Source organism: Simochromis diagramma, unplaced genomic scaffold (assembly GCF_900408965.1).
Source record: "Simochromis diagramma unplaced genomic scaffold, fSimDia1.1 OVJJ01000370.1, whole genome shotgun sequence".
In the NCBI taxonomy this organism is placed as follows: Eukaryota; Metazoa; Chordata; class Actinopteri; order Cichliformes; family Cichlidae; genus Simochromis; species Simochromis diagramma.
The window spans coordinates 721,757-735,639 of NW_024387012.1; the positions used below are offsets into that span (position 1 = coordinate 721,757).

Here is a 13,883-nt window from a genome sequence, read left to right on the forward strand (position 1 = left end):
TTCTGACTTCATCACGTCTGTCTTCCCTGAAGTCTTTATTATTCTGTGCAGGAGTGCATGCAAGGACAGTGACGTCTGATTTCTAGACCTTTTGTATTCTTTGTATGTGCCCTTGATGGTTTGCTGTACCCAGAACTGCCAAATATAAATTACTGCAGATGGAAACATCAATCTTCTTTTGACTATAATGGTCCTGATTGAATTAAAGTTGCTGTGGCACTCTATTTACTATACACCACACCAGGCTGTTATGCAGTTCACATGCCTTTGTATGTACATCAGGAATTAAAGTGCATTCTCAGTATCTTAAATTTCATCTGGCTTTAATTTGGAAAGTAGTTCGCCCCATGACTTTTAAAAAACAGGCCCAACTGCACTGACGCAGCTACACGGGCTGTGTTTTTTTCCACTGGTAAGCTAATAGTACTTGGCCTTGTGCTTCAGTTAACACCAATAGTCACTGACCTTTCTTGAATTCCAGGACTTTTTTTTTTCCTCTTCAGTGTTTGGTCACACTGGACAGATTACGTTTACACCTGGCTGTAAACTCCAAGTGTAGTCTGGCTGGTGTGACATGAACCAGAATACTTCTAAAAACAGAATTTGGGAACACGACTGAACCGACTGAGTGGCAAACGAGTTGCTAGAAGTGTAAAAAATCTCGGACCCAACCAAAGCTAGATTTGTGTTGATGCTCAAACATGTGACAAATACTTTCCTCCCCATGACCGGCTACCCAGACCTACTGTGGCTGCAGTTTAATCATGATAAAGCTCAAATCTCATTATTTTAAAAGCACTAGAGTGAATAAGACCACACAGGCAAATATTTAATTGGAGCTGTGGGTGAACATGATTATAATGGAAGCCTGTGCCTTCTGCTTCATCAACAGTCCAAATGAGAAATAACCTATTTTTCAAATTGCCTGAAATCCACTCACAATTCAGAATTAATTGTTAAATTAAATGATCCTTAATTTTAAATGTTTTTGAATGCAATACTGCATGCAGTGTCAGATTGTGCTCAACATGTAGCTGCTGGCGTGTCCTTGTAGCTCAGCAGTCAGTGTTTTATCAGAAAACAAACAAAACTAGTTCCAGGCTGATTGTTCTCTCTGTGTCGTGTAACACGCTGTGCGTCAAACTTTTTTTTAATCTAGAGAGTTACTGTACACTGGAATAATTCAGTCCTCTCACTAGCCTTTTTACTTGCAGTAGTACAAAAACAAAGTTCCCCGCAATGACATGTTTACACCAGAAGGTATCTGTTTGTTACAGTGTTGACTGGCTCCAAGGGTGCCAGAAATCCCCACAGACCACACACATACACACACGTATTTTATCCTCAGGACCGGTATATGTAATAGATGCCGAGAAGGAGAAAATTTTTCATGGGCCAATCAACCTGCCATGACCTCAGTGACTCACTATTGTTTGGTGGAGCGAGGCTGCTCAATCACTGGCTCCTGCTGTGCTTTAGTGATTGCAGACACAGTAGATTTGGCCTGATTTAAAGTTCGAGTTCATTTCAGGTCACACAGAGGTCGGGACAAGATGGAGAGAACGTCTCACATGCTGTTTCAGCCCGTGGTGCAAATAAGCTGACCTGGGACAGCTTTGAAAAACACATCTGGAATGACTGCTGACTCCTATACATTTAGTTGGAAGACAGAAAACATGCACCAGTTTAATACTGGCTGTCCAATTCAATCCAACACCAGCCGAGTAGTTGGCAAACAAATTCAATATCCATCCAGCCAGCCAGCCAGCCAGCCAAGTTTTACATAGCTATGCACATGTATGATGTAATCTGAATCTGCATGCAGGTATAAATCATCCATCTGCCTCCCACTCAAACGAATCTGCTTCTCTAATCTATAGACCTGGAACTATTACTATTAGTTTTCAGTGGAATGTGCTGTATGTAAGCATAGTGACATGATAAGAGTACCATAAATACTGTAGTAAGTTTAGAATAAATCAAAAATGTTGTTCTTTTATCATTTGTTGCATGATGATCTAAACTTGTCGGACTCTTACAAATAAATCTTTTCTGTCAGCATAATAAGTTCAGGAATTCTGTTATATCTACACGAGGTTAATTAACACCTTGTGATAAGTTGTGAACTCCAACGCATGAGCTCATGAGTTTGAGCCACTGGAGCGTTTATTTTTTAATTCTTATTCTTCTACTGAGAAACTTTTTTAATTGGAAAAAAATTCTAGAAATGTAGAATAGAGTTGTTAAAGAAACACTTTTTTTTTTTTGTTAAAAGTCTAACATGAACATCCATTAATTTAAATTCATTAATTTAAGTTCACTTTTAGTTGTTGTCATCTTTTGTACCAGATTGTAACAATAGTTGGCCTCCTCAATAGTTGCCTCAAGGCCTCAATAATCACTTTCAGCAGCAAAGACCTGCAAGCACTTGGCAACAAGAGAAAGAAAGAACTCTATTTAACATAAAGAGTACAGCAGCAGAATCAGGCAGAGCAAGGGGCAGCCCTCCACTCTGAAAGTTTGGAAGGGGCACAAAAAAGACACACACGCAGACAATAACGATTTACGCTGCATAGACTCTTAGTTTACTGTTTGTATGCAGAGAAAATCATTTTATCCAAAACTGAGGACATTGATTCGTGTTATGTTTGCAGCAACAAATATTATCAGACGTCATTGGGCCTCTAGTGAGTCCACCACAGGGTGTGTTATGTCACCTGAAAGCCCTTTAATCCAGCCTGTCTGCACAGCTGGTGGGTCAAGATAAGCAGTAGCCATGGATATATAAGTGAGGCAATTGTAGCAGTTGCGACAGTGCGTGTCTTGAGTTCTTTCCATCTCAGTTTTAAATGGAGCAAATGCTGTGTCAGCTCACTAGAGTGAGCCTATCTGTCTTCTGTAACCGAGAGTTTGAACATATGATAGAATGAGTCAGATTTTCTTTACACAGTGAAGTATGAGGGCATTCGTATTGTATTTGCCGACTTGGACTGAATTCACAGCGACACTGTAACTTGTTTAAATGGGCGTCAGTGTGTTCTGGTGGAACAAATATCTGGCTTACAACAGCATGGCAGAAGCACCGGCTGTAGGATCATTATGTAAGGGGGTGCATTTAGAGCTGTGAAGAGATTTTTAAACCGCCAACTATGATGCACAGAACATATTGATGAAGTTTTATGCCAAATCTATCCAAAGAGCACAATGTTTGAATGGATGTGGGGAAAAAAAATCATAATACCACTACAACATGCAGCATTTAGACAACTTGTCTAAAAATGCCCTCATGCAGCACCATTTAGTTAGGATAATTTTCTTTGAAGGATAATAATCATACAGCTACAATATTTATAGGAACTCCTTTACATTTTAGAGGTGGAAAAATAAGGCCACAGTATGGAACCACACATTCTGTATGAAATCCCACCGGAATAGTTCAGTCATTCACTTTGACTGTCGCTGTGGAAAACACATGAGGAAATAATGTAACTGAGTGGCAATATAAGTCTTTATATGTGTCCCACTTGGGGAAACTCTAACCTGACTTACACAACCACAGAGCCGATGAGCGACGCTCTGGTTCTCAGTAGTTGGGTGTAGCTTACAGTACAGTTTTAGCTGCATGTGTCATATTTATTTTTCCTTCCGTGAGTGAAAGAGCCCACTATGAGTTCTAGCGCAGAACACAGAACTATGCAACTGGACTAAATTGTAGCTAAATGCCATTAAAAGATGTGTATATATACAGAAACATTTACATATCAACAAGACACCGCTATACAACTTTAGTTTGCCGAAAGGATATAAAGACTGCATCACATAGCTACATGACCGAATCAGTTAATCTGCCTTTAAGTTAACAAACAGGGTCTAAGTACAAAGTTAATGTTCAGTGCAGTCATGCAAAATTTATTTAAGCTTTTGCCAAAGTGGGACTGCTAACTGCTTTGATAACCTATGCTAACCCTTTCAACCTATCCACACCTCAGTTGCAATTTGTTGGACCTATATAGGCTAGATGTCGATTATCAAAGACATGAGATCCAACAGGATAGAAGGTAGGAGGAGAGGCCCGGACTACCTCAATGTCAGGAGGGCTCTTCCACATTAAACAAATATTAAATGTGTTATGGTAAAGTGGGCCGACGGTATGAGTTCCACTAATATGTTTACGTCATAATTCTACCTTGTGAAACCAAAGCCTAACTTTTTATTTATAAAGCATACGTTATACAATTTCCTCAAGAACTGAATTCCAGCTATGCAAATATTTACTCTGTCATTTTACACTCCACGGATCATAATCGGCACCTTTTCTGAAAATCTTTGATGGTGCAGAGGCAAGTTGTACTTCCTGACCATGCTCTCTCTCATTTGTGGATGATGACCAAAACGCAATTGAAACTGATTCTGTTCATCTGGACGTCGCGTTTTCCAGTGGGAGAAATGTTTCATCACTTGTCCAGTCTCGGCTAACTGATGGAGATGTTTCTCACACTGACAACGCAACATCCATAGGAACAGAATCAGCTTTCTAGGATTTTTTTTTTTTTTACCTGGAAAATCGAGCAAGCATCAATTAGTTTTTCACAAAGTGTCTTATAGATTAGTTCATGGGCACAGTGGCATGTGTTTAAAAGTCTCAAGTGCTTAAAAATGGATGAAGAGAAGAGAGTATTGTGAGTATATTGCCAGGAGTTTGGATTTGAGCAGTGCTGTCAATGACTTTGCTGAGTGCAAGATGAAGTTCTGATATGCCCGTAGTTTGTGTTTGTTGAAAATATGCATTCATACTGAACAGTGCGCGCGTGATATATGTACCTGGTCCACTGGAAATGATTGTTGAATGAGGAATTGTAGAAATAAGTGGTTTGTTTGTGAGGATCTGTGGTTAATAAGCTTGTCTCATTTGTTCTGTGCTTTTAGACATTACAGCTTTCTTCGTTACTTCAGCATGACAATTAAATCTGTTTTGGGTTTGTGGTAATATGTCTGAAGATGTTCACGTGAATTCATACACCTATATAAATTTGTACATTTGCCAACCTCTCACTGTGGTTGTTGTTCATGGAGCTGATAAAAAGCCGGAATTATGCTTGATATTATTGGATTATTTAGATATGCAGAATAAAAAAGAAAAAGAAAATGTGCCCAGGGGCCTGTCACAGAGTTGTTTTTACTCTACGCTTCACTCTCTTACTATCACTACTGGGATGTTGTTGGCAAATAAATGGAGCAAGGTATCTAATTTTTCTACTTGAATTTTTAAATTATTAATAAATTTTATTATTGTTATTATTATGAATCAGTACAGAATTCACAAAAAATACTGTCAATAATTTGTGCAAAGTGGGTGATTTAAAGATCTTACACTTTGCTGAATCTCTCATCCATGCACTGGCACTTACATGTAAAATCTGCATTTTTAAAATTACTGTAAGTAATTTGTTATTACTGAGCTGTTTTTGGTGGTTAGTTTTGTTTTGACCAAAGGAAACTCGTGAAAAGTCAAAGCCCTGCTTCGTGGATGTTTTTAAATGGCCCAGTCTTTGAGGGTGGCATACTCCGGGGCACAAACACACAGAGTGACCAGAACCTCCTTCCCTGACCCCATCCCTAAATGCCACCAGACCGTCTTTGGTTGGGGAGTGGGGCTCATTATTGGTCTTCGTTAAGTTTATCTTTCTTTTCTCTGCGTGGGCAGGTGTGTTTATTTACCTGCTGGCTCGAGCCCAGGCGGGAATGCTCGGCTCCATTCCACAAGCCCGGTGAGAGTGGGCCGTACCACTGTGGCGTCAAAGCACAGGGGTGAGCCAGAAAATAGAAGCCCGCTGTTTTTTCTCTCGACGTCTCGTCAGCTTTTATCACATCCACACCGTAGCTGTCACCATCTTTCTATACATTACCCTTTGTCTGAATGAAAACAACCCACTTCACCGAGACCCGCTGTTGACTTACCGGCAGATGACTTTAAAAACACCCCTAAAACCTCAATGGCTCCATCTTGCCTTTTGAGTGACCGCTGAGTATTTTTTCTCTCCCCGTGTGCTGAATGTTCCTCCTGCTGGAGAAAAGGAGAAAAAAACCCAACGCCGGTGGACACACAGAGAAGGAAGGCGCAGCGGAAAAATAAAGGAGGTGGAGGAAAAGTGAAGTAACAGGAGATTAGCGGGAAGCTTGGAGGGACAGGCTGGGAAGAGAGCGAGGAGAAAATTACGGAGAACGAGACTTGTCGTACAGATACAAATATATTTTCTACAAGTCCCACAATTTTGCTCGAAGATTTTTTTTTGTATTCCCCACTTGCTGAATAAACGGTGAGTTTATTTATATACATTATTTTCTTCTATATTAATAAATGAGTTATTGCCGTAATTAATTATTTAAAAAAATCTCTTTGTGTCCTCCTGGAGAAAGTCTGGGAGTAGCCTTTGTGGTTACTCAGTGTTCATTAAACAGCAGTGCAACAACAAAAACAAACAAAAAAAACGAAGAAGAAGAAGAGAAAAAGGGTGGTGGGATTCAGGGGTATTGTTTTGTGTTGGTGGACTCGGTGCCAAAAATGCACAGAGATGCAAGGATGTAGTCCGCACCGTTCAACAACAATACGGCAACCGAACAAAAACTCAACAAACGTTACGCCTCTGGGCCAGATATGTGCTCACTTAATAAGACGAGTGCTAATAAACGCCTTAAGTTGTAGTTTGGTGAGAGTGAGCCCGTGACAGAGGGAGTGCAGTGCGCGTTATTGACACGCACATGTGGCATAGCCAGCGGGTCTTTGTTGCCCCCTCCCTCTCCCAGCCTCCTCTGTCGGTCATGACTGAACCAGACATGACTGCTCAGTGGCACGGCTCAAATCTCCCGTACACAGAATTAAGGCCACTATTGACATGTTCATATACATACCCCCACCCCGCCCCCCACCTTTTTATTTTTGTCTACGCCTTTCAGCAGAGAGAAGCATCAACGCTCTTTCTTTGTGGTGTTTTCCAGTTAGGTGTCCTTACTGGGCAGCAGCAGTGGGAATTTCGGGGCTCATACTTTTTTTTCTTAGATGGAAAGCTTTGGGCTTGTCTGTGTGAACAGGAGGACTTGGGCTTTTGTGGAGTAGTAATCTGCTGATAAGAGGGGCGCGAGGAGGGTGTTGTGGTTCTTTGGAGAGGGTGTGTAATATGTGTCAATGTCAAATGGAGGTGTGTCTCTTGTGAGTGTGTGTGTTCACGGGCCGTGTTATTGCGCGAGTAAAACATCAGGAAAAAAAGGAGTAAAATTGAGAAATTGAGTGAAAATGTGCGTTTCGCATTCCTTTTACGGAATATCTTCGAGCGCGAGTGGAAATGTTTTGCTTTAGTGTGTCGTGCCCAAACCAAGGACACACACACACACACACACACACACACACACACACACACACACACACACACACACACACACACACACTGTTCTGTCTACACACTGCTCCAGAGACAGTTCTTTTCTGTCTTTACTCTGCCGCGAGCTACACGAACGCACGCACGAGCCCAAACAGGCTCGCGCGCAGATTCTGTGAGTCATACCGCATTTGGAGACTCGCGGCCTCGCTGCTCTTTGAGTGAAGTGGAGCCCCCTGCTGATAACGCGCGCGCGCACAGACAGCCTCATCTTCTGGGGGAAGAAAAAGTGAACGTTCGTTCCAGAACTGTTCAGAATCTGAGACGTGGACATGCAGCGTTACGCAAGCGCACCCCGACTCTGCACGTACGGGGTGCGCGGAGATGCACATAGCCCAGAAACACGGCAGGAGTGTATTGTTTCTCTTTTGCTGGTGGGTGTGGTGTTACCAGGAGCCAAGTCCAAATTTGTGTCGGTGTATTCAAATAAAACTAAAAGAGAAATGATGGTAATGATGGCAATAACGATAATCAGCGTTGCAAAAAAGTTACTTCCTCCTTTTTTCTGTTTTAGAGTATTTTAAACGGTTAGTTCACCCAAATGTCAGAGTTTTGGTCTTATCTGCTGATGCTTTGTGTTTGTGTATATATATGTGTGTGTGTGTATGCCTCTTGGGGGTTGGGTGGTATATGTGTGTTTGTCTTTTTTAAAAACGAGCCCTTTAATGCATTTCATCTGTTATTTTTTGTGGGTCTTTTATTATTTTGTGGAAGAGTTTTATCATTATTAATGAAAAGCGTTATGACGCCACATGTCAGCACTCTGAGTGGCCTCATCCACAACAACAGCACTCCACACCAGCACAACAGTTGTGCTGGTGTGGAGGAGGGCAGACACAAAATGATATATCAGAAGTGTAGCAGATGAAAGCTGAACAGTGTGCGTGCTCAGATGACACTCTGCCTCAGCAGCTCCAAACTGTACTTTGATGGAATTTCATACTGTTTGTATTTCCCATATTGACCATTCACCTACAGTCAGAACTGACACATTTGTGAGAGCAGCAGAAAACAAAATTCTGACGCGTCCTTTCAGGGCTTTGAGCATGAAATAGTTGTATTTGAAGGAGGAGAGTTTAAAATACAGAACAATTGTGATATCTAAACATCTGTAACATGCTAAAAAACAAGTCAATGTTTGTATTTTGATAATATTCTAGAAGTTCAGTGTGCTAGGAATAAAACAAGCATTTCCTGCATTTTTACTGCACTAAAGATAGCAGCTGTGCACTTGTCATTCATGTTTAGGCTTAAAATTTAAATTGCAAATCATACACTGTAAGCTCATGAAACAGGCGCTGGTCCAAGCTGCATGTGAATGCACATACACACACACACACACACACACACACACACACACACACACATATATATATATATATATATATATATATATATATATATATATATATATATATTTAGAGAGAGAGGGAGAGAGAGAGCGAGAGATAGGGAGAGAGAGTGGTGAGCTGACTGGAGCATTAAACATTGACCTACCCGGTAATAAATCAACACTAAAACATCACTAATGAAGTGCTGTTTTGATTCTGCAGCTTACTTACTTCAAATGATTTCATTATGTTTCTTTATGTGTCTGACGTTGAATAGACTTATAGATCCGTGCTGGTGTGTCTGAGAGCAGAGTGCTGTGTTGGAAGACTTGCTTATTGACTTCAAAGTGTTTCTGGTGCTCTAATCTGTTCAGCGTCAGAACATTATAAAACACTGGTTATTTATAGAGGACATGAGAACAAATTGTTCCGCTGTACATCTTTTTATATTGATATAGGTTCCACAGCTGATGAGCTGCAGACACTGTGACTGTGAGACACCAGTAACATCTATTCTCATTATATATTCTATATATATATTTGGTAACATTTCTCGCAGACTATGTTAAATGCCTCGTGATCAGCTCAGTTAAGCAGCAGGATGGTGTTACTATGAATGAGCGGGGCTGTTGACTTTTCACAGCGGACATTTAGTATTTTTTTTTTTTTTGGAAGCTGTGTCAAACACATCTGTCCGGGCCAAAAATAAACCCTTCAGCTGGAACGGCTGCCCTTTGATCTGATGGTACAAGAGTATTTGTGTTCTGGACACACAAGTAATCCAAGGAGATAAACTTGTTGACATCATTAAACTGTGGTGAACAGTGACAGTCTGTGTTGCACACACTTTATTTTGCTCAGTGTTGCTCTTCTGTAGCTTGCAGGATGCTCGCCACTGTAAAAACTACACATGGTGACTATTGTTCCTGCACCAGCAAACCTGTTGGCTACTGAACAACTTGACGTCATTATAGATTAGTTATTCTGTGGGGTTTACATGGATTGTCAATAACAATTTGACTCTTTGCCCTTCTGGGAAGTCAGCTTAAACATGCCCAATGTTTTATTAGTTTACTGTTTTTAGTTTATTATTATTTAAGTTTATTGTAGATGGAAGGCTTTAGACAGGGATCAGCAGTTGGACAAATAGAGCTGGTAGTTTTTGAGGGTGAGTTTTTTCTGAATTTTGTGTATTTTGAAATTTTAGCAGTGTTGTGCAGTAGGGCTGGGCCATATCATACCGTTCAAGGTAATACCGGTATAATGTAGGTCAACAATAAGAAAATGAAATATCGCTATAGAACATGAGTAAAACGCGCATGCGCAGTGCCTTTGTTTTCATACGCACATGGCGGAAAAAGCATGGAGAATGAGAAGGGCGGAAGCAGATCGTTGAATGAAACAGATGAACCAGAATTGGTTTGTAAAAATGCTGCAACTTCAGTGGTGTGGAACTGGTTTGGTTTTCGTCCATCAGATACACACCAAAACACAATTTTTGGTAGAACATGCAAGCGGGCCGAATAACCTGCACGGCGTCAATGCGTTAGTGCCGTCCAGCCCCACATCTCTGTTAACTCGCTAACGGAGATTTGCCACGTTACCGCCATAACCGCGTTAACGTCATTTTAACGAAGTTAACGCTGTCAGCACTAGTTTTAATAGGACTTTGGGAAGCTACGAAGCCGCACTGCTTGATGGATTGTCGGAGCATTACGACTATCGTAGGCAGGAGCCTCGCGGAGTGATACGTACTGTGCTTCAACATAATATTACCGTATTGTGTGTGTGTAACCTCTTTTTAACTTTTGTGGATATTGTACATGGTTATGCTGAGGATATGTCGGCCCATTTCCTCTAGAAATGCCTTTTTAGTTAAACTGTCAGCAAGGAATTTGCATTTGCACTGTTAAATTTTTATATAGCTTTAATGCACATAAAAACAGCTGCTTCTTCAAGTGAAAATACATTGATGTGTTTTTTGCACTAATAAAGTTGTGGAGTTGTAAAGTGTTTTGTCTTGTGTCAATTATATCATCAGTTAAATTGTTATTGCAAATTTTCAAACATATATCGTGATAAATATTTTTGGCCACATTGCCCTGCCCTGTTGCACAGTGACTTTTACAAAATGACAAACACAAACGGTGAAGGAAAATAAATCTGACACACGTCAACAATACAAACTGCCAGTTGACAGCATGCCATTTTATGATTTTGTTCTGCCTTTCATTATTTTATGATTGTTTTTCACGATTTCATCTTTGTGCCTCTGGCTGTACTGTTCGTGGGCATCTCTCTCTGCAGTACTTCCTAGCCGAAGAATTGTAAAATATTATTACATTTATCATTAGTATCAATACAGCATTATAAAATACATACTTACACATTAAACTTTGAATTATTCTCAAATTGTATATAAAGTATTAAAAATTAAAGTAATTACTCTGCTAAGAAAATGTTTCTCATCCCTATTAAATGAATCAATAATACTGCTGCACATGTTGAGCTCAAATAATTGGCATTCTGCTTAATCTACAGTAATGCATCATACTGTATAAAGGCAAAAGGGCAAGTACAAGAAATATTTTAAAAGAACAATGTATAACAATATAAGCCAAACTAACTAGTATGTGAGATATATTTGACAGTTTAACTGCCAAAATCTAGCAGTAAAAAAAAAGAAAAGACAAATTAAGGTGGTGTATTAGCGAAAAAGTTTAGTTCATATTCTTAACCAACTGATCTATTTTACATGCTAATGGGAAAATGCTGGTGCATCTTGCACCTGTTTACCTTTTCTGTTTTATTAAACCAGACACGGCAGGAGTCGTGTCTACCATCAAAGCTTCCTTACTAACGTGCCAAAGGAGTTTTTAAAAAGTTATTCACACTACAGTGAAAGCACACAGAGCATGTTTTTATTGGATACAGACACACCCTTGAAAATGACAGAAACTACAGATCCCAGTGGCTCCTACTCAAGCAGAGACAAGCCTGCTTTTAGAGACAATACCCAACTGATAGCAGTAATTTACTGGATAAAAGCAAAGGAGATGGAAGGAGAAGCTTCGGTACATGTTAACAACAATGGATGTCTGTTTTTAGATTTCGCAGGGCAAGCACTGCTTGATACACGCCTGCCCTGAAGGAATAGCACTGCAATTTAGTAGTTTGCCTCCACTCAGGAGGTATCACCAGGTGCTGGAGTGATGGAAACCAGTTGGAACGTTTTACCCAACATTTTGAAATTCAACACTAGTGTTGTGCAAATTTTTATTATTAATAACTACAAGAAGAAATGCGAAGTTGTAGATAATAGAACTAGAACTAGAACACACGAAATTTTGTAATACACAACATTGAATATTGCATAAATTAAATTTGCTTTATAACAAATAGTCTTCCTGAGCTATCGGTGAAAACTCGGTCAAGCATATTTAGACTGTCACCTTACCTGTTAACTCTACCAATATTAACATTTATTCTTGCGGTGTTTGAGAGTCTATCAGTGCTGACCGCTGGGACTGATGATATGCCTGAACTGTCAGAGTTGGAAGAGAGACCATTGTTTATTTCTTACCTTGAATACTGGAGAAAATTGATTCGTATCTGGAAATTTCAGAGCTTATTTTCAAACTTGACACCACTTCATTAAAACAAATATAAAATGATTTGTTTTTCATCGATTTGATTTAAAAAGAAAGGTATTGAAGATACTCGAAGTCATGTTATGATTTAAACTGAGGGACACTGAAATCGTCACCAAATACCCTACATGTTTCATCATCTTAAATTGTCCCTGAGGACTCATGCGTGTTTCCAAATAACTAGCACTGATAATGCTGGAAGGGAGATGAATGTGTGTATGTGCAGCAATGTGGGGCAGTAAACAGCTGTAATTGGACTCTGAGTATTGCTTCAGAGGTGCATTCATGTCCCAGAATATCAGGAAAGTAAATGCTCTTGTCATCTCCACTGTTCAGAAATAGCCTTTATCCTTATGTTGAGTCGTTGACAACACTGAAATGATCTCCGCTAAAGTACATGCCAGCTGTTGGGTGAATACAGTCTTTCTGTAAGAGTGTAGCTGTGTTACTAATGCTTAAAATTTAGGTGTCATTGCAGCAATGGACTGTGTTCTTGTGTTTGATGATGTTTCAATGCTGATATGGAGCTGATGTTTACATCTGTGGGTGTAACTGCCTGTTAAGTCTACGAGTTTTATTTTACTGTGGAGTTTGTGGATCACTCTTTGTTTATAGCAGAGTTGCCAAAAAGTGTTGGATGGCTTATAGCCCGTTTAATCTCTTTGCCACTCGAACAAAAACATAAACATTGTAGGTCATTTTTAAATAAGTGAGAAGGAAATCAATATCCATAACAGAAAAGCCACAAAGGCAGTTCTCACTTTACACTGCAAATGTCAAAAGTTCTACAATTGCTAAAAAGGAAAAAGCTGCTCAGCTTTTAAGAAAATGCTAACAATTGTATTGGCTAGTCGGTGAATATATTGTAGATATTTCATCCACGAGTGGAGATAAGGAGTAAATTATAAAAGCAGTCTAAATATAGGACTGGCACATGGGTTAGCAGATAGCTGGCAAATACCAGTATTTTGAGCAATGTGTGATGTGTTTCTCATGTGTTTCGAGTTGTTTTTAAAGGGAAAATTGGCAATCTGATGAACAACACGGTGCAGCATCTGCATGGGAAAAAATCTGGGGATAACATACTGAATTAAATTATACAGGTGCACTTTCAGTGTGTAGGGAGCTAGTGAACGGTTAGCAGAACTGGGATAGCTTGTTAGAGAATTTAATTTTACAACTGCCAAATGGTATATCCATCCATCCATCCATCCATCCATTCGCTACCGCTTATCCTTTTCAGGGTCGCGGGGGGTGCTGGAGCCTATCCCAGCTGTCATAGGGCGAGAGGCAGGGTACACCCTGGACAGGTCGCCAGTCTGTCGCAGGGCTAACACACAAGGACAGACAACCATTCACACTCACATTCACACCTAGTGGCAATTTGGATTATCCAATTAACCTATCCCCACAAGGTGCATGTCTTTGGACGGTGGGAGGAAGCCGGAGTACCCGGAGGGAACCCACGC

The 13,883-nt window shown here is 40.1% G+C and overlaps 1 protein-coding gene across 1 annotated transcript in view; it reads left to right on the forward strand.

The window, feature by feature from the left end:
* The first annotated feature begins 6,033 nt into the window (after positions 1 to 6,033).
* The window catches only part of ndrg2 (NDRG family member 2), a 47,282-nt gene continuing 39,432 nt past the window's right edge, over positions 6,034 to 13,883 (forward strand). Inside the window, exon 1 of the mRNA XM_040041101.1 lies at positions 6,034 to 6,317. The gene's annotated coding sequence lies outside the window, so the exon portion shown is untranslated. The remainder of the gene's footprint in view (positions 6,318 to 13,883) is intronic.